This window comes from Paramormyrops kingsleyae, chromosome 25, assembly GCF_048594095.1.
Source record: "Paramormyrops kingsleyae isolate MSU_618 chromosome 25, PKINGS_0.4, whole genome shotgun sequence".
Classification (NCBI taxonomy): Eukaryota; Metazoa; Chordata; class Actinopteri; order Osteoglossiformes; family Mormyridae; genus Paramormyrops; species Paramormyrops kingsleyae.
In genome coordinates this window covers 8964800-8984974 of record NC_132821.1, presented here as the reverse complement: position 1 = coordinate 8984974, position 20175 = coordinate 8964800, and the positions used below count along the sequence as shown (strand labels likewise).

The following is a 20175-nucleotide window of genomic DNA, read 5'->3' as shown; positions in this document are numbered from 1 at the left end:
AACTGGGCAGTGTGTTTCTGCATAATCGTGAAGTTTCAGCTCAGGAAAGTGTGTATCGTCTGACTAACATGAGGTTGAAAGAGGGATCACGCAAAGTGCAGTTTATCCCAACTGGAGAGCATACGGTGAGAATGAGTCTTCCACTACATGTCATACGGAAGAAAGCAGAGTGTGAGGAGGAGGATGAGCAGAACATTTGGATGAACAGTATCACTGACAGATATAAAGGCAGACCAAAAACAGAAGACTTTTCAGAAATGTGCCTGGCGAGATTTGCTTCTGAATACAGAATTTTATCAAAATCTGAGAGCTCGTCTGCTGGCAGTATAGAGTTGGACAGGAAATTAGGATTCGTGAAGAAAAGGACACGCACAGATGCAGCTGTTGTTCGGTATGCTAGGTTTTCGCCCACAAAGGACCTAGAGAAATACCATCAAAGCATTTTGCAGCTGTTCCTACCACATTATTTTGATGGCCAACTAAAACCACCTCCTTTTGGCAGTTATCAGGACTTCTACGAGACTGGCTTTGTGAAGTTTTTCGGTAATGAATTACATTCGGTGAAACGGGTCGTCGACTCAAATATGGCAAGTTTTGAAAAGGAAGCGGATGTGATAGACAAAGCTGAGGAAGATCTACAGTTGCATGGTGTAATGGAAGATGCATGGGCACTGATCTGTCCAGAGACTGAATGTGAACGGTTGGAGTGCCTCGCCAGCAAATCCAGTGTAAGGCCAGAAATGAGCGAAGACCGTGATGAGATACCAGATTTGTTACCGAGACCGGGTCGCCATATGTTCCAGGACAATCCTTGTGGTATGTCAAGGCAGGAAGCGCTGGCTTTGCTTCGCTCACTGAACAAGAAGCAGTCTGAGATCTTTTACAAAATAAGAAGCTGGTGTTTACAGAAGACACGTGGTGAAAATCCAGAACCATTTCATGTATTTATATCTGGACCTGGAGGTGTGGGCAAGTCTGTCTTGATCAAAGCAGTACATTATGAGGCATCTTGTATCTTGTCAAAGTTGTCAGATAACCCGGATGAGAGGCATGTGTTGCTGACTGCTCCGACTGGGGTTAGTGCCTACAACATCAGTGCTGCGACGATACATGCCTGTTTCCACATTGCGACAGATGTGAAGCTGCCTTATCAACCACTTGGAGATGAGAAGATAAATTCATTGAGAGCTGAACTGGGAAACCTGCAGATATTGATTATAGATGAGATTTCAATGGTCGATCACAAACTGCTTTCATATATTCATGGCAGATTGAGACAAATCAAGCAAACTGGAGATTATTCTGCTTTTGGTAACGTCTCAATAGTTGCCGTTGGAGATTTCTACCAGCTTTGCCCAGTGAAAGGGAAACCTTTGTATACTGAGACTCAAGGTGTCAATCTATGGCAGAATCATTTTGCTTCAGTGGAGCTGACGGACATCATGAGACAGAAAGATTTGGATTTTGCACAGTTGCTGAATCGGCTAAGGAAACGCAAAAGGGGTGATGCAATGCTAGAGGAAGATATTGCTATGCTGAAACGACGGGTGACAGACCAAGGACAAGACAGTACTGCCCTTCATATCTATGCGACTAATTATGAAGCCGATCTGCATAACCATCGCATGCTGCAGAAGGTATGCTCAGACCCTGTCATCATTCACGCTCAGGACTTTGAAAGGGTTGCTGCAACTGGCCGACTGCAAAGGAAAGCTGGACATCACGCACAAGTTTACAAGACGTGTCTGTCAGAAACACTTCACGTAGGTGTTAATGCACGGGTAATGCTACTGAAAAACATCGACGTTTCAGACGGCCTGGTAAATGGTGCATTTGGTACGGTAAGTGAGGTGTGCTTTGGTACTGAGGACGATTTCCCATTCGAAATATACGTCACGTTTGACAATGAAGCAGCTGGTAAGTCACTCAGAGCAAAGAAGCCGTGCTTAATCAAAGGTTTGGACAGAGCGACACGAATCAAACCAGAGGAGGAGAGAGTGGGTAACAGCGGTGCAGCACGACGTCAGTTTCCATTGAGATTAGCATGGGCTTGCACAGTACACAAAGTACAAGGTCTGACTGTGGATAAGGCTGTTGTATCGCTGAAGAAGATATTTGCAGCTGGACAGGCATACGTAGCGTTAAGCCGTGTGACTTCTCTGGAAGGCCTCATAATAGAAGACTTCAAGGAAAGTGTTATATACGCAAAACAGGACATTGAGAGTGCAATGCAAAGCATGCCTGCTTTTATTGAACCTGTCACAGAAGTGCCATCATTATGCAGAATTCTCCTCCACAATGTTCAAGGACTCGCATGTCACCTGGATGACGTAAAGCAAGACGGAAGGTATATGGAAGCCGATATCATCTGCTTGACAGAGATGTGGTTAAAGGAAGACACAGAAGAGATACACCTGAATGGATTTTCATTCTATGGGAAACGGAGACATCTCGCGTACGATGGTGATGATTCAATCTTTGCCGAACTGAAGAACCAACAGCATGGTGGTGTGGGCGTGTATTATAAAGAACATACCAACTGTAGCGTTGTTGATTTGCAGTGTGTCAACATTGAGTGTCTCCAGTTCAATGTGGGCCTACTGAAAACGACAGTCTCGGTACTATACAGACCGCCCTCGTATACTGTGTCAATCTTTCAGAAGAATCTCATGTGGCTGATCGCTCGCATGGACAGCATGGATGGAGGGAAAATCATCATGGGAGATTTTAATGAAAATCTTTTCACGGGAAGTACAATCACCACTTTTATGGAGGAACATGGGTATGCTCAACTTGTGAAAGATGCGACCACTGGGAACGGCACTTTGATTGATCATGTGTATGCAAAGGACATTGTCAAAAACGGTATCTGTGTTTCTGTAATGCCAACATATTTTAGCCACCATGAATGTGTTGTCCTACATTGTCTGTGAAATTGTATGCAAACTGATAATAAAATTTGTGATGGACTGAGTTTTATGGAGAGGGGTCTACTGGGGCTGGGCCTAAGCTTGGGATGGCTGGCACAGTGGTGAGGTTAGGGGGCTGGGTCTGGGGGGGCATCGTCATTTGTGTTAATCTTCTAGTGCAGGGGTGTCAAAGTCCAGTCCTGGAGGGCCGAAGCCCTGCACGTTTTTGAGTTTCCTCTCATTTAACACACCTGATTCAACTCCTTGTGCTAATTAACACGTCACTCTTGAACTCATTTCTGGTGGAACAGAAACAACTAAGCTAGACAGAGCTCCAGCCCTCCAGGACTAGAGTTTGACACCCCTGTCGTAGTGTGTTCCATTTGCCATCGGAACACTGTTTCTGTGTCATTTTCTGAGGACTGAAGCTGGAAATGACAACATGCACAACTTATCTGTGGGCTCTGTCACTTCTCAACTTATCTGTGGTCACTACAAAGTTTTATGTGTAAAGCAGCCTGACATTTCCAGTTCCGACCTCCAACATAAATGGAATGTAGCATTCCTCGTCCCCCCGATCCAGCCCCAGTCGCAACCATTTTTGTTCAAACCTTTTTTGTTTATTTGTAGTCTCTCTTCCTACTAATTACCCAACACTACCAATGTACAATTATCATGTGGCACTCTGAGGATCAAGCTAAGGGACCTTGTGTGCACGTTTGCATACATGTTCTCTACCTATGTCCACCTCTGCCTGCCACCAGCCGTCTGTGTATGCTCCCCACCCTAAGCCAGATCACCCCCTGCACTTGTTATGGCATCAGATTGGGACAGTAATGCATCATACTGCCTGCAACCTGGCCAGAGTATGCTGGGCTGGACATGTGAGTTTGCCTCTTCCGAAGGTTTCTTCCTCTTTGAGGCACTTTTACTTGGCCACTGTTAATATTTGCCTGACATGCAAGTTTCTGGTTTTTCTCTTTTTCCAGTGCCTGCTGTTTACATCACTCACCCCATGGCCACCACCTGAAGATTACCTTCACCCCTTGTGCTAATAAGGCAAACCTTGTCTGGAGCCCTCAAGGGCAAACGGCCACAGACATCTGTAGGCCACGGTAAGCCCTTATAGTCATCTGTCTGTGTAGTGTCTTACAGAAAAGTTTCAGACTAATGGAAGGAAACATTGGATGTAGGTCTGCTTTTCCTGTATTGTCATAAAGTATGTGATGCAGTCTCTAGGCTGGACTTCATTTTGTGTGTGGTTCTGTTCTACTACAGTTGATGATAAAGCTACAAGCAAGTAACATGGAATGCAGTCGTACATATGGATGTGCGAGGAAGAAACTGGAAAAGCTGGGCAGTTTGTCGCCAACAATATTCATCTAGACGCAGTGGCTGTGCATGACCATGTGGGCATAGCAAAGGTGCATGATTCACAGTGTCTCCCTTACTGTCATTGTCTTAGATATTCCACCACAGTTCATGGTACAAAACCTGAGACATTAGCCAGCTGAACATTGTCAAAATCATCTGGTATGTCCTGGCGTTCCAGATATTTAACCTGACTTTTTGTATGAATCTCCTCAGGTCACTATTGCAAAATCATCATCTACCACCATGAATATCAACCCAAGGGACCTTTGTATAAATGTCGGTTTCATATCTCCAACCTTGCCTGCTGCAGATCGTCTGTCTATGCAGCCTATAGGCTACTGCATTATCCACTGTTCTTTCTGAGCCAGTTTTCGCGTGCTACTGATGTTGCTGACTCCATGCCCACTACATGAAGTTCCCGTAACACATCGCACTCCCTGCTACCTGACCAGAAGATAGCTTGCACTTGTGAGTTTTCCTCTTTCCAAGGCTGCTACTTCTCTGAAGTAGTCTGACTTTGCAACTGTCAGTCTCTTGTTCACTGACATGCATGTTTCCTGTTTTTTCCAGTGCCTGCTGTCGATGTCACTGACCCCATGGCCACTGCATCAAGTCTCCCTTCGCCCTTTCTGCCAATGAGCCAAGCCGTGTGTGGAGGACTCAGGCCTAGTGTGCAGTTTGCACAAACCTCATCAACTGAGCACAGATACCCGTAGTGAACCCTGCCACATACAATCTCCAAACACTATAGAATGACACCAAGGCTACCTTGATTATAATGTGCCATTGCTCCTGTATGTTTCTCGCTATGGTGTGCCAGGTTTATTTCTTGTGGTTCTATTCTTCTGCCCTTCTGCCTGTGATGTCTTCCCCCTCTGCCCTGCTGCCATACTACTGTTTGCCCCACCATCTGGCACAGCTCCAGCACTTGCCTACCATCAACTGCCTGCCCTCTGCTTGCATCTCAAATGTGAAGACTGGGAAAATGTTAATTATGACTGACTTTCCCCTGCCAGCCCCAGGAGCATGGGCTCCCCCTCTGAGTCTGGCTCCTCCTAAGGTTTCTTCCTTCTAGGGAGTTTTCCCTTGCTACTGTTGCCTCTGACTTGCTCACTGTGGGCTTTGGGCAGGGATGCCGTAAAGCGCTTTGAGACTATGAAATATTGCGAGACAATATTACAATTTCAATGTGTATTGTATCATTTGTTGTGTCATTTTTTTAAAGAATTATCTATCAATGTTTCATATGTCAATGTTCCATCTATTGTATATCTGTTTCATTGTGTATTCATTTATTTCTTTTCACTTTTACTCTGCAATACCAAAGCATTAGTCATGTCTCCTAAGATGTTTCTACTTCGGGACATATTGCAGAATTCCTGTGTTTACTTGCACTAACGTGTAGTAAGGTCGCTTGTATATTCGGAAGTACGTCACCATGTTGCAGAATGGCACAATTGCACTTTATTTGTAAACTGTTCATTTAGTAATGATTTTATCATCATACATGTAATATTATGTCAGCTGTGCTGCATCCACTGTTGTGACTATGATGTACCTCAGGAGACCCCACAAACAATAGCACAAGCATGAATTTGTAAGACTGATGTAGTCTCTTGAAATTTTCAGATGTTTATTATGTGTTATGTGGCTTGCCTATCATAAAGAATAAGTATGATAAGTATTATTGTTGTCATTCTTAAGCATGATGAGTACACCTACAGTATAAAACTGAGAATGCTTTTCAACTAGGGTAGGTCCAGTCTGGTTCCATTTCAACATGCATACATAGTAAGATGATTCACATATGACAAGTATTTCAATGCTATGATCAACATTAAGAAAAAGACCCACTGGACTATAATGACATTTGATGGTAAGTAGCTGCAACTTATAATAGCTTGCAATATGCTTGCAGTCTGGTGTTTCAGGGTGACTAGTCTCATTAGCAAAAGTAGCCCAAGTATGCAGCAGTAGTCCTATGTTTAAAAATGCTAGTGGACATGGTGATGTAGTGTAAGACTACCAAGAGCCAAAACTATATAATTCAAACAAAATCCCAGGATTAATTGCACTGTCTGTACATCTTGAAGGACTTCATGGAAAAGATGGAACAGAGCACATGCATCTGAGTCACTTGTGATGCATCATGTTAAAAAACAAACCTACATTTATAGTAGAAAAAATCAAAAGGAAAGTCTATGACTATAGAATGGCATTTTTGAAAGCACAAAAAATGGATTGCTGACTACACGTCTGAGCCACTCACCAATGTATGGAAAAGTCAAACAATACTATGCACTTCTGGGACAGAATGGAGATTAAGTCTAGGCGTATCTAGTCAGGAGATATAGGACCATATGTAGACATCTGTGGTGTCATGCAGTCCAACGGAATGTCTGGTTTGGGTCTGATGCTCTGTCTAGTAGGTAGAAAACAGGATGGAGATTGTTGAGTCTTGGTCTAACAGGTCAGTAGAAGGTAGTAGGAAATAATGTAGAACTGTGTGGTGCAGTATCTGAGCCTGACTGAATGCCTGGTTTGGGTGTGATAGTCTGAGGAGTAGGTAGGAATGAGGATGGAGATTGTGTGGTGGAGTACCTGAGCCTAACTGAATGTTTGGTTTGGGTCTGATGGTCTGAGTAGTTGGTAGAAATAGGCGCCTTCATACCTGATGTGGAAAGTTTACTTACAAGTTAAAGTTTGCTTGTACTGACTGTGTGAACATAGGCTGTGTTGCATATTCTTAACAACAGTGCCAAGCTGGGAAACTGCTGCATGCAACAGTAATAATATCATACTTTGTTTTTTTTCTAGGCTGTTCATTTAGACATGAGAAGGCCTGAAAGTACTGAATGGCACTGGTTAATGGAGCACTGACTCCACCTGCTGGCCAATTTATTGAAACATTGAAATTGTTCTAGTCCACACAAGCTGAAGCATCATTGAAGTCTGATAAATTTCTAAGAGTGAAATGGCAGGATAATTACACTAAATTAAAAACCTGGAGGCAGATGTAGAGAAAGATAATTCTTTGAAGGTTTTATGAGAAATAAGGACATTTCAGCTAAATTAGCCAAGGCAGGTCTTAGACATATATAGACAGTGGCCATAGCGCCCCCATTTGAACGATCAACAGGAAATGTGGAAGGTCTGTCTGCGGTACAGTGCTACTTTAGTGAGAGAAATTTGGTAATGATTGGCTGAAGCATGTCTGAGATATAGCTGTTTGGTATGGCATGGCTGTCTGTATCAGCAGACAAAAGAATTTCGATTGTAGGACAAACAGGACAGGAGATATCAACCGAAAAGCTGGCTGAGTCGGACGGGTCGGACAATCTGAGTAGTGGGTAGGAATAGGCATCTTTGTGCCAAATATGGTTGGCCTAAGACTTACGGTTTAGGCTGGGCATTCAGTTCTATGGAAGAAAAATAATAAAGGTACTTCACTGATCCTCATGGGGAAAATGCCTTTACGTCTCTCTGAACTTCCTTTGCAGAGAGTACACTGTGCACGAAGGGCAGACAACTGTTGGGAGGTCTAACTGAAGTACCCACTGAAGCTGGGTTTGAACTGGTGACCCTCTGATTACAGGCACACAGGCTTAGCCCACTGAGCCACCCGCTGCCATGGGCAGGATGCAGGAGATCGGTAGACACCTTCCTACCTGATCTGGTAACTCATTTTAGCTGAATGTGCCTAGGTGGGTCTTAGACACATATAGACAATGGCCGTAGCACTGCCGTTTGATCGATCGATACGAAATTTGGAGGGTCTCTCTGTGGTACAGCCATTCATCAGAAATAGATATTTGGAAATGATTGGCTGAAGCGTGCATGAGATTTAGCTGTCTGATGGAAATGGACGTGGCACCAGTACAGTCAGGGTGTGGCTGGTGGCCATACCTTACCAAAAGTTTCATTTTTTTCTCTAAATCTTTAAAAGGACTGTCTTCTGATTTGAAGGACAACAGATTTATGTAGGTTTGAGGTAAATCGTAGGAAGTTAACGAAAAAAGCTGTTTTCAGACAAATATAAATCATGCAAAAATGCAAAGATGTAGAACTAAGTTGTATATGTTACTGAATTTGGCTCGACATAGTGAATTGGACTTGCAATAAAATTTAAGAGTATGACAAGTAGGACAGGAGATATTGACCAAAACGTGTTGTGTGGCGCAACGGCGCCCCCCTCTGACTAATTGGGATGAGTCGGAGGAGCTGAGTAGTGGGTAGCAATAGGCATCTTACTGCCAAATTTGGTCAGCCTAGGACTTACGGTTTAGGCTGGGCATTAAGTTTTAGGGAAGAAAAAAAATTATAATCTAACCCTTTGGAAGAGAGCCTGAGCCCATCTGAATGGCTGGTTTAATAAAATTTTGTGTATTTTTTTTCCCCTCATGGGGAAAACACCTTTACGTCTCCCCAGCTTGCTTTATGGAGAGCATGCTGTGCACATCGGGCTGCCTAGCTCAAGTACCCACCGAAGCTGGGTTTGAACCGGCGACCCTCTGATTACAAGCATGCAAGTTTAGCCCACTGAGCCACCCGCTGCTGTTGGTAAAATGGGTGAGATCGCTGGACACCTTCCTAACTGATCTAGTAACTCATTTTAGCTGAATTGGCCTAGGTTGGTCTTAGTAACATATGAACAGTGGCCGTAGCACTCCCATTTGACCAATCGACACAAAATTTGGAGGGTCTCTCGGTGGTACAGCCGTACATTAGTGAAAGAAATTTGGAAATGATTTGCTGAAGCATGCCTTAGATATAGCTGTCTGATTGAAATGGACATGGCACCAGTATCGTCATGGTGTGGCTTTTGGCCATACCTTACCAAAAGTTTAAGTTTTTTTCTCTAAATCTTTAAAACGACTGTCTCCTGATTTGAATGACATCAGATTTAAGTAGGTTGGGCGAAAGTCCAACGAGGGTAACAAAATGTCCTTTTTTCAGACAAATATAAATCATGCAAAAACACAAAGATGGAGAACCAAGTTATATATAATACTGGATTTGGCACGACAAAGTAAATTGAACTTGAAATAAAATTTAAGTGTAGGACAAGTAGGACAGGAGATATCGACCAAAACGTGTTCTGGGGCGCAACGGCGCCCCCCTCTGACTGATTGGGATGGGTCGGAGGGGCTGAGTAGTGGGTAGCAATAGGCATCTTACTGCCAAATTTGGTCGGCCTAGGACTTACAGTTTAGGCTGGGCATTCAGTTTTAGGGAAGAAAAATAATTATAATTGAACCCTCCGGAGGAGTGCCTGAGCCGGCAGGATTAATAATAATAGAAGCTTCATTGACCATCATGGGGAAAACACCTTTACGTCTCCCCACTTGCTTTACGGAGAGCATGCTGCGCACATCGGGCTGTCTAGCTCGAGTACCCACCGAAGCTGGGTTCGAACCGGCGACCCTCTGATTACAAGCATGCAAGTTTAGCCCACTGAGCCACCCGCTGCTGTTGGCAAAATGGGTGAGATCGCTGGACACCTTCCTACCTGATCTGGTAACTCATTTTAGCTGAATTGGCCTAGGTTGGTCTTAGTAACATATGAACAGTGGCCGTAGCGCTCCCATTTGACCAATCGACACAAAATTTGGAGGGTCTCTCCGTGGTAGAGCCCTACAATAGTGAGAGAAATTTGGCAATGATTTGATGAAGAATGCCTTAAATATAGCTGTCTGATTGAAATGGACATGGCATAAGTATGGTCATGGTGTGGCTTTTGGCAGTACCTTACCGAAAGTTTAATTTTTTTTCTCTCAATATTTAAAAGGACTGTCTCCTGATTTTAAAGACAACAGACTTATGCAGGTGAGGTGAAAATCCTAGGAGGATAATGAAAAAGCCTGTTTTCAGAGAAATATAAATCATGCAAAAATGCAAAGATGTAGAACCAAGTGCTATATGCAGTTGCATTCAGCTGGACATAGTGAATTGGACTGGCAATAAAATTAAAGTGTAAGCTTGGCAGTTCTGGAGAAATAGGCAGAAATGCAGATGGGGGTGCTGTCACGCCCCCATCTGGCCTAATGAGATGTCCTTAACAGGGTGGGCTGAGGGTCAGAGCACAAATGTACCAGCTAAATTTGATTTGGATTGGTCATCATTAAGCCAGTCAAATTGCTGCTTGATATTGATTGGCTGATGACGGCCACTGTTTCAGGACTTATGACTGTCATTGTAGGTGACTGACCTCAGGCTGGGACCTAGTACATATGGGCCAAATTTCACTTGGATTGGCCAAGGCAGTCAGGAGATATTGGCAGTTTTTAGTTGTAGCGCCCCCTATGGACGAAATGCGGACCGCTTTGGACGTTGTCCCCAGAATGCTGTACGGAGCTGGCATTTCAAATTTGGTCAACGTAGGCCAAGGCACGGCCAAGTTATAGCCATCAGACCAAAACAGGACAAATTTGGACATTGTTTCGGCGTGGCTAATGGCCGTACAATACAAAAATGTCTCAATTTTTTTAGAAATTCTTGATTAGCTCACAGTTCTGATTCGTTTGACAACTCATTTGTCTGATTTGGTAGGACAAGCTAGGACTTTAAGAGATAAGTAGTATTTGCAAAATATGCAAATTAGCAAAAAATCTAAGTAGGCGGAGCTTCATGGTCCCATTGACTTTTTGGTAGGGCATGGCTGTCTGTATAAGCAGAAAAAAGAATTTCGGTTGTAGGACAAACAGGACAGGAGATATCGACCGAAACGTTTTGGGGGGCGCTACGGCGCCCCCCTCTGGCTGAGTCGGACGGGTCGGACAACCTGAGTAGTGGGTAGGAATACCAATCATCGTACCAAGTTTGGTCAGCCTAGGACTTACGGTTTAGGCTGGGCATTCAGTTTTAGGGAAGAAAAATAATAAAAATAAAAATAACTAGAAACTGCAAGCAGTTACGAAAGGGTCCAAAGAGCAGGACAATCGGACTGGTCGGACAGTAGAGGAATAACGGCAGAGAACCGGCAGCCAGGGTAGTAGAAAGTGAGACAGAATTAGACTGCCATAACAGGATAGGAGATGTAGGACAGAGCAGGACGGTCTCAGTAGTAGGCAGACATTATGATGGAGATGCATTTAGTGCAGGTGTAACAGGCCAGTCAACATCAGAGAGTACACTGTGCACATCAGGATACCTAGCTGAAATACCAAAATACTAAGCTGGGTTCGATCCGGCGACCCTCTGATTACAGGAACACAGGATTAGCACACTGAGCCACCCGCTGCTGTGGTTAGAACTGGTCAGATCGGTAGACACCTTCCAACCTGATCTGGTAACTCGTTTTAGCTAAATGAGCCTAGGTTGGTCTTAGATGTATATAGACAGTGGCGTAGCGCTCCCGATTGACCGATTGACACGAAATTTGCAAGGTATCTCTGTGGTACAGTCCTACATCAGTGAGCCATATTTTGTAATGATTCGCTGAAGCAGCCCTGACATATATCTGTCTGATTGAAATGGGCGAGGCACCAGTACAGTCAGGGTGTGGCTGGTGGCTGTATCTTACCGAAAGTTTAAGTTTTTTCTCTAAATCTTTAAAAGGACTGTCTCCTGGTTTGAATGACATCAGATTTATGGATGTTGGGCGAAAATCGGAGGAGGTTAACAAAATAACCTGTTTTCAAACAACTATAAATCATGCAAAAAGGCAAAGATGGAGAACCAAGTTCTATATGCAGTTGAAATTCGTCATGACATAGTGAACTGGACTGGCAATAAATTTCAACTGTTGGCTTGACAGGTCTGTAGATATAGGCAGAAATGCAAATCGGGGTGCTGTAGCGCCCCCATCTGACTGACTGGGACGGGTCAGTGAGACTCAGTAGTGGGTAGGAATAGTAATCTTGTTGCCAAATTTGGTCAGTCTAAGACTTACGGTTTAGGCTGGGCATTAAGTTTTAGGGAAGAAAAATAATTATTGTTAAACCCTCTGTAGTAGTGCCTGAGCACGTCTAAATTAACAATAATAGAAGTTTCATTGATCCTTGTGGGGAAAACGCCTTCACGTCTCCCCAGCTCACTTCACGGAGAGTATGCTGCGCACATCGGGCTGCCTAGCTTGAGTACCCACCGAAGCCGGGTTCGAACCTGCGACCCTCTGATTACAAGCATACAAGTTTAGCCCACTGAGCCACCCGCTGCTGTGAGTAAAATGGGTGCGATCAGTAGACACCTTCCTACCTGATCTGGTAACTCATTTTACCTCAATGAGCCTAGGTGGGTCTTAGATGTATATAGACAGTGGCGTAGCGCTCCCGATTGACCGATCGACACGAAATTAGGAGGTTCTCTCTGAGGTACAGTCCTACATCAGTGAGCCATATTTTGTAATGATTGGCTGAAGCATTCCTGAGATATAGCTGTCTGATTGAAATGGGCAAGACAACAGTACAGTCAGGGTGTGGCTGGTGGCTGTATCTTACCGAAAGTTTAAGTTTTTTCTCTAAATCTTTAAAAGTACTGTCTCCTGGTTTGAATGACATCAGATTTATGGATGTTGGGCGAAAATCGGAGGAGGTTTACAAAATAACCTGTTTTCAAACAACTATAAATCATGCAAAAAGGCAAAGATGTAGAACCAAGGTCTATATGCAGTTGAAATTCGTCATGACATAGTGAATTGGACTGGCAATAAATTTCAACTGTTGGCTTGACAGGTCTGTAGATATAGGCAGAAATGCAAATCGGGGTGCTGTAGCGCCCCCATCTGACTGACTGGGACGGGTCAGTGGGACTGAGTAGTGGGTAGTAATAGGAATCTTGTTGCCAAATTTGGTCAGTCTAGGACTTACGGTTTAGGCTGGGCATTCAGTTTTAGGGAAGAAAAATAATTATTGTTCAACCCCCTGGAGTAGTGCCTGAGCACGTCTGAATTAACAATAATAGAAGTTTCATTGATCCTCGTGGGGAAAATGCCTTTACGTCTCCACAGCTCACTTCACGGAGGGTATGCTGTGCACATCGGGCTGCCTAGCTCGAGTACCCACCGAAGCTGGGTTCGAACCTGCGACCCTCTGATTACAAGCATACAAGTTTAGCCCACTGAGCCACCCATTGCTGTGGTTAAAACGGGTGAAATTGGTAGACACCTTCCAACCTGATCTGGTAACTCGTTTTAGCTCAATGAGCCTAGGTGGGTCTTAGAAGTATATAGACAGTGGCGTAGCGCTCCCAATTGACCGATCGACACGAAATTTGGAGGGTCTCTCTGTGGTACAGTCCTACATCAGTTAGCCAAATTTTGTAATGATTGGCTGAAGCATTCCTGAGATATAGCTGTCTGATTGAAATGGGCAAGACAACAGTACAGTCAGGGTGTGGCTGGTGGCTGTATCTTACCGAAAGTTTAAGTTTTTTCTCTAAATCTTTAAAAAGACTGTCTCCTGGTTTGAATGACACCAGATTTATGTATGTTGGGCGAAAATCCGAGGAGGTTAACAAAATAACCTGTTTTCAAACAACTATAAATCATGAAAAAAGGCAAAGATGTAGAACCAAGTTCTATATGCAGTTGAAATTCGTCATGACATAGTGAATTGGACTGGCAATAAATTTCAACTGTTGGCTTGACAGGTCTGTAGATATAGGCATAAATGCAAATCGGGGTGCTGTAGCGCCCCCATCTGACTGACTGGGACGGGTCAGTGAGACTGAGTAGTGGGTAGGAATTGTAATCATGTTGCCAAATTTGGTCAGTCTAGGACTTACGGTTTAGGCTGGGCATTCAGTTTTAGGGAAGAAAAATAATTATTGTTCAACCCTCTGTAGTAGTGCCTGAGCACGTCTAAATTAACAATAATGGAAGTTTCATTGATCCTTGTGGGGAAAACGCCTTCACGTCTCCCCAGCTCACTTCACGGAGAGTATGCTGTGCACATCGGGCTGCCTAGCTCGAGTACCCACCGAAGCTGGGTTCGAACCTGCGACCCTCTGATTACAAGCATACAAGTTTAGCCCACTGAGCCACCCGCTGCTGTGAGTAAAATGGGTGTGATCAGTAGACACCTTCCTACCTGATCTGGTAACTCATTTTACCTCAATGAGCCTAGGTGGGTCTTAGATGTATATAGACAGTGGCGTAGCGCTCCTGATTGACCGATCGACACGAAATTTGGAGGGTCTCTCTGTGGTACAGTCCTACATCAGTGAGCCAAATTTTGTAATGATTGGCTGAAGAATTCCTGAGATATAGCTGTCTGATTGAAATGGGCAAGACATCAGTACAGTCAGGGTGTGGCTGGTGGCTGTATCTTACCGAAAGTTTAAGTTTTTTCTGTAAATCTTTAAAAGGACTGTCTCCTGATTTGAATGACATCAGATTTATGGATGTTAGGCGAAAATCCTAGGAGGTTAACAAAAAAACCTGTTTTCAAAACATCTGTAAATCATGCAAGAAGGCAAAGATGTAGAACCAAGATCTATATGCAGTTTGATTTGTCAGGACATAGTGAATTGGACTGGCAATAAATTTCAACTGTAGGCTTGACAGGTCTGTAGATATAGGCAGAAATGCAAATCGGGGTGCTGTAGCGCCCCCATCTGACTGACTGGGATGGGTCAGTGGGACTTAGTAGTGGGTAGGAATAGGAATCTTGTTGCCAAATTTGGTCAGTCTAGGACTTACGGTTTAGGCTGGGCATTCAGTTTTAAGGAAGAAAAATAATTATTGTTCAACCCTCTGAAGTAGTGCCTGAGCATGTCTAACTTAAGAATAATATAAGCTTCATTGATCATCGTGGGGAAAACGCCTTCACGTCTCCCCAGCTCACTTCACGGAGGGTATGCTGTGCACATCGGGCTGCCTAGCTCGAGTACCCACCGAAGCTGGGTTCGAACCTGCGACCCTCTGATTACAAGCATACAAGTTTAGCCCACTGAGCCACCCGTTGCTGTGGTTAAAGCAGGTGAGATCGGTAGACACCTTCCTACCTGATCTGGTAACTCATTTGAGCTGAATTGGCCTAGGTTGGTCTTAGTAATATAAAAACAGTGGCCATAGCCACTGTTTACAGGGTAGGCTGATGGTCAGAGGACAAATGTACCAGCTAAATTTGATTTAGATTGGTCATCATTAAGCCAGTCAAATTGCTGCTTGATTTTGATTGGCCGATGGCGGCCACTGTTTCAGGACTCATGACTGCCATTGTATGTGACTGACCTCAGGCTGCGTCCTAGTACATACCTTCCAAATTTCAGTTGGATTGGCCGAGGCAGTCAGAAGATATTGGCAGTTTTTAGTTGTAGCGCCCCCTATGGACGAAATGCGGCCCGCCTTGCACCGTGCCCCCAAAATGGTGTACGGAGGTAGGATTTCAAATTTGGTCAAGGTAGGCCAAGGCACGGCCAAGTTATAGTAGTCAGACCACAATGTGTCAAATTTAGATATTGTTTGGGCTAGGCTAATGGCTGTAGGACATAGAAATGTCTGAAATTTGTGGATGATTCTTGATCAGCTCAGAGTTCTGATTCGTTTGACACCTCATTTGTCTGATTTGGTAGGACAAGCTAGGACTGTAAGAAAAAAGTATGATTTGCAAAATATGCAAATTAGCAAAAAATCTAAGTAGGCGAAGCTTCATGGTCCCATTGACTTTTTGGTAGGGCATGGCTGTCTGTATCAGCAGAAAAAAGAATTTCGGTTGTAGGACAAACAGGACAGGAGATATCGACGGAAACATGTTGGGGGGCGCTACGGCGCCCCCCATTGGCTGAGTCGGATGGGTCGGACAACCTAAGTAGTGGGTAGGAATTCCAATCATCCTACCAAATTTGGTCGGCCTAGGACTTACGGTTTAGGCTGGGCATTCAGTTTTAGGGAAGAAAAATAATAATAATAATAATAATAATAATAATAATAATAATAATCTTAACAAAAACAATAAGGTTCCATAGCACTACGTGCTTTGGACCCTTAACTAGAAACTGCAGGCAGTTACGAAAGGGTCCAAAGCGCAGGACGATCGGACTGGTCGGACAGTAGAGGAATAACGGCAGTGAACCGGCGGCCAGGGTAGTAGAAAGTCAGACAGAATTAGACTGCCATAACAGGATAGGAGATGTAGGACAGAGCTGGACGGTCTCAGTAGTAGGCAGACGTTAGGATGGAGATGCTTTTAGTGCAGGTGTAACAGGCCAGTCAACATCAGAGAGTACACTGTGCACATCAGGATACCTAGCTGAAATACAAAAATACTAAGCTGGGTTCGAACCGGCGATCCTCTGATTACAGGCACACAGGATTAGCACACTGAGCCATCCGCTGCTGTGGGTAAGATGACTGAGATCAGTAGACACCTTCTGGTAACTCGTTTTAGCTCAATGAGCCTAGGTGGGTCTTAGATGTATATAGACAGTGGCGTAGCGCTCCCGATTGACCGATCGACACGAAGTTTGGAGGGTCTCTCTGTGGTTCAGTCCTACATCAGTGAGCCAAATTTTGTAATGATTGGCTGAAGCATCCCTGAGATATAGCTGTCTGATTGAAATGGACGTGGCACCAGTAGTCAGGGTGTGGCTGGTGGCCATACCTTACCAAAAGTTTCATTTTTTTCTCTAAATCTTTAAAAGGACTATCTTCTGATTTGAAGGACAACAGATGTATGTAGGTTTGTTGAAAATCAAAGGAGGTTAACAAGAAAAGCTGTTTTCAGACAAATATAATTTATGTAAAAACAGAAAGAGGGAGAACCAAGTTATATATGTTGTTAGATTAGTCATGACATAGTTAATTGTAGTCGCAATAAATTTCAACTGTAGGCTTGACAGGTCTGGAGATATAGGCAGAAATGCAAATCGGGGTGCTGTAGCGCCCCCATCTGACTGACTGGGACGGGTCAGTGGGACTGAGTAGTGGGTAGGAATAGGAATCTTGTTGCCAAATTTGGTCAGTCTAGGACTTACGGTTTAGGCTGGGCATTCAGTTTTAGGGAAGAAAAATAATTATTGTTCAACCCTCTGTAGTAATGCCTGAGCACGTCTGCTGTTGGTAAAACTGGAGAGATCGCTGGACACCTTCCTACCTGATCTGGAAACTCATTGTACCTCAAGGAGCCTAGGTGGGTCTTAGATGTATATAGACAGTGGCGTAGCGCTCCTGATTGACCGATTGACACGAAGTTTGGAGGGTCTCTCTGTGGTTCAGTCCTACATCAGTGAGCCAAATTTTGTAATGATTGGATGAAGCATCCCTGAGATATAGCTGGCTGATTGAAATGGGCAAGACATCAGTACAGTCAGGGTGTGGCTGGTGGCTGTATCTTACCGAAAGTTTAAGATTTTTCTGTAAATCTTTAAAAGGACTGTCTCCTGATTTGAATGACACCAGATTTATGTATGTTAGTCGAAAATCCTAGGAGGTTAACAAAAAAACCTGTTTTCAAAACATCTGTAAATCATGCAAGAAGGCAAAGATGTAGAACCAAGATCTATATGCAGTTTGATTCGTCAGGACATAGTGAATTGGACTGGCAATAAATTTCAACTGTAGGCTTGACAGGTCTGGAGAAATAGGCAGAAATGCAAATCGGGGTGCTGTAGCGCCCCCATCTGACTGACTGGGATGGGTCAGTGGGACTGAGTAGTGGGTAGTAATAGGAATCTTGTTGCCAAATTTGGTCAGTCTAGGACTTACGGTTTAGGCTGGGCATTCAGTTTTAGGGAAGAAAAATAATTATTGTTCAACCCTCTGTAGTAGTGCCTGAGCACGTCTAAATTAACAATAATATAAGCTTCATTTATCATCGTGGGGAAAACGCCTTCACGTCTCCCCTGCTCACTTCACGGAGGGTATGCTGTGCACATCGGGCTGCCTAGCTCGAGTGCCCACCGAAGCTGGGTTCGAACCTGCGACCCTCTGATTACAAGCATACAAGTTTAGCCCACTGAGCCACCCGTTGCTGTGGTTAAAGCAGGTGAGATCAGTTGACACCTTCCTACCTGATCTGGTAACTCATTTGAGCTGAATTGGCCTAGGTTGGTCAGTAATATAAAAACAGTGGCCATAGCCACTGTTTACAGGGTAGGCTGAGGGTCAGAGGACAAATGTACCAGCTAAATTTGATTTAGATTGGTCATCATTAAGCCAGTCAAATTGCTGCTTGATTTTGATTGGCCGATGGCGGCCACTGTTTCAGGACTCATGACTGCCATTGTACGTGACTGACCTCAGGCTGCATCCTAGTACATACCTTCCAAATTTCAGTTGGATTGGCCGAGGCAGTCAGAAGATATTGGCAGTTTTTAGTTGTAGCGCCCCCTATGGACGAAATGCGGCCCGCCTTGGACCTTGCCCCCAAAATGGTGTAGGGAGGTAGGATTTCAAATTTGGTCAAGGTAGGCCAAGGCACGGCCAAGTTATAGTAGTCAGACCACAATGTGTCAAATTTAGATATTGTTTGGGCTAGGCTAATGGCCGTAGGACATAGAAATGTCTGAAATTTGTGGATGATTCTTGATCAGCTCAGAGTTCTGATTCGTTTGACACCTCATTTGTCTGATTTGGTAGGACAAGCTAGGACTGTAAGAAAAAAGTATGATTTGCAAAATATGCAAATTAGCAAAAAATCTAAGTAGGCGGAGCTTCATGGTCCCATTGACTTTTTGGCAGGGCATGGCTGTCTGTATCAGCAGAAAAAAGAATTTCGGTTGTAGGACAAACAGGACAGGAGATATTGACTGAAACGTGTTGGGGGGCGCTACGGCGCCCCCCTCTGGCTGAGTCGGACGGGTCGGACAACCTGAGTAGTGGGTCAGAATACCAATCATCCTACCAAATTTGGTCGGCCTAGGACTTACGGTTTAGGCTGGGCATTCAGTTTTAGGGAAGAAAAATAATAAAAAAAAAAATAAAAATAAAAATAATAATAATCCTAACAAAAACAATAAGGTTCCATAGCACTACGTGCTTTGGACCCTTAATAATCCTAACAAAAACAATAAGGTTCCATAGCACTACGTGCTTTGGACCCTTAACTAGAAACTGCAAGCAGTTACGAAAGGGTCCAAAGCGGAGGATGATCGGACTGGTAGGACAGTAGAGGAATAACAGCAGAGAACCGGTGGCCAGGGTAGTAGAAAGTCAGACAGAATTAGACTGCCATAACAGGATAGGCGATGTAGGACAGAGCTGGACAGTCTCAGTAGTTGGCAGACATTAGGATGTAGATGCTTTTTGTGCAGGTGTAACAGGCCAGTCAACATCAGAGAGTACACTGTGCACATCAGGATACCTAGCTGAAATAGCAACCTAAGCCGGGTTCGAACCGGCGACCCTCTGATTACAGGCACACAGGATTAGCACACTGAGCCATCCGCTCCTGTGGGTAAGATGAGTGAGATCAGTAGACACCTTCCTACCTGATCTGGTAACTCATTATAGCTGAATTAGACTAGATGAGGTTTAGACATATATGGACAGTGGCTATAGCGCTCCCGTTTGACCTATTGACACGAAAATTGGAAGGTCTCTCTGCGGTACAGCCTTTCATCAGAGATAGATATTTGGAAATGATTGGCTGAAGAGTGCATGATATATAGCTGTCTGATTGAAATGGACGTGGCACCAGTAGAGTCAGGGTGTGGCTGGTGGCCATACCTTACCAAAAGTTTCATTTTTTTCTCTAAATCTTTAAAAGGACTATCTTCTGATTTGAAGGACAACAGATGTATGTAGGTTTGTTGAAAATCAAAGGAGGTTAACAAGAAAAGCTGTTTTCAGACAAATATAATTTATGTAAAAACAGAAAGAGGCAGAACCAAGTTATATATGTTGTTAGATTAGTCATGACATAGTTAATTGTATTCGCAATAAATTTCAACTGTAGGCTTGACAGTTCTGTAGATATAGGCATAAATGCAAATCGGGGTGCTGTAGCGCCAC

At 44.0% G+C, this 20175-nt stretch overlaps 1 long non-coding RNA gene across 1 annotated transcript; it reads left to right on the top strand.

The window, feature by feature from the left end:
- The first annotated feature begins 1711 nt into the window (after nt 1-1711).
- LOC140582898 (uncharacterized) lies at nt 1712-4576 on the top strand. Its single transcript, XR_011985707.1, has 4 exons — nt 1712-3793; nt 3899-4024; nt 4188-4333; nt 4497-4576. It is a non-coding gene; the product is annotated as an uncharacterized lncRNA (long non-coding RNA).
- The last annotated feature ends 15599 nt before the right edge of the window (nt 4577-20175 follow it).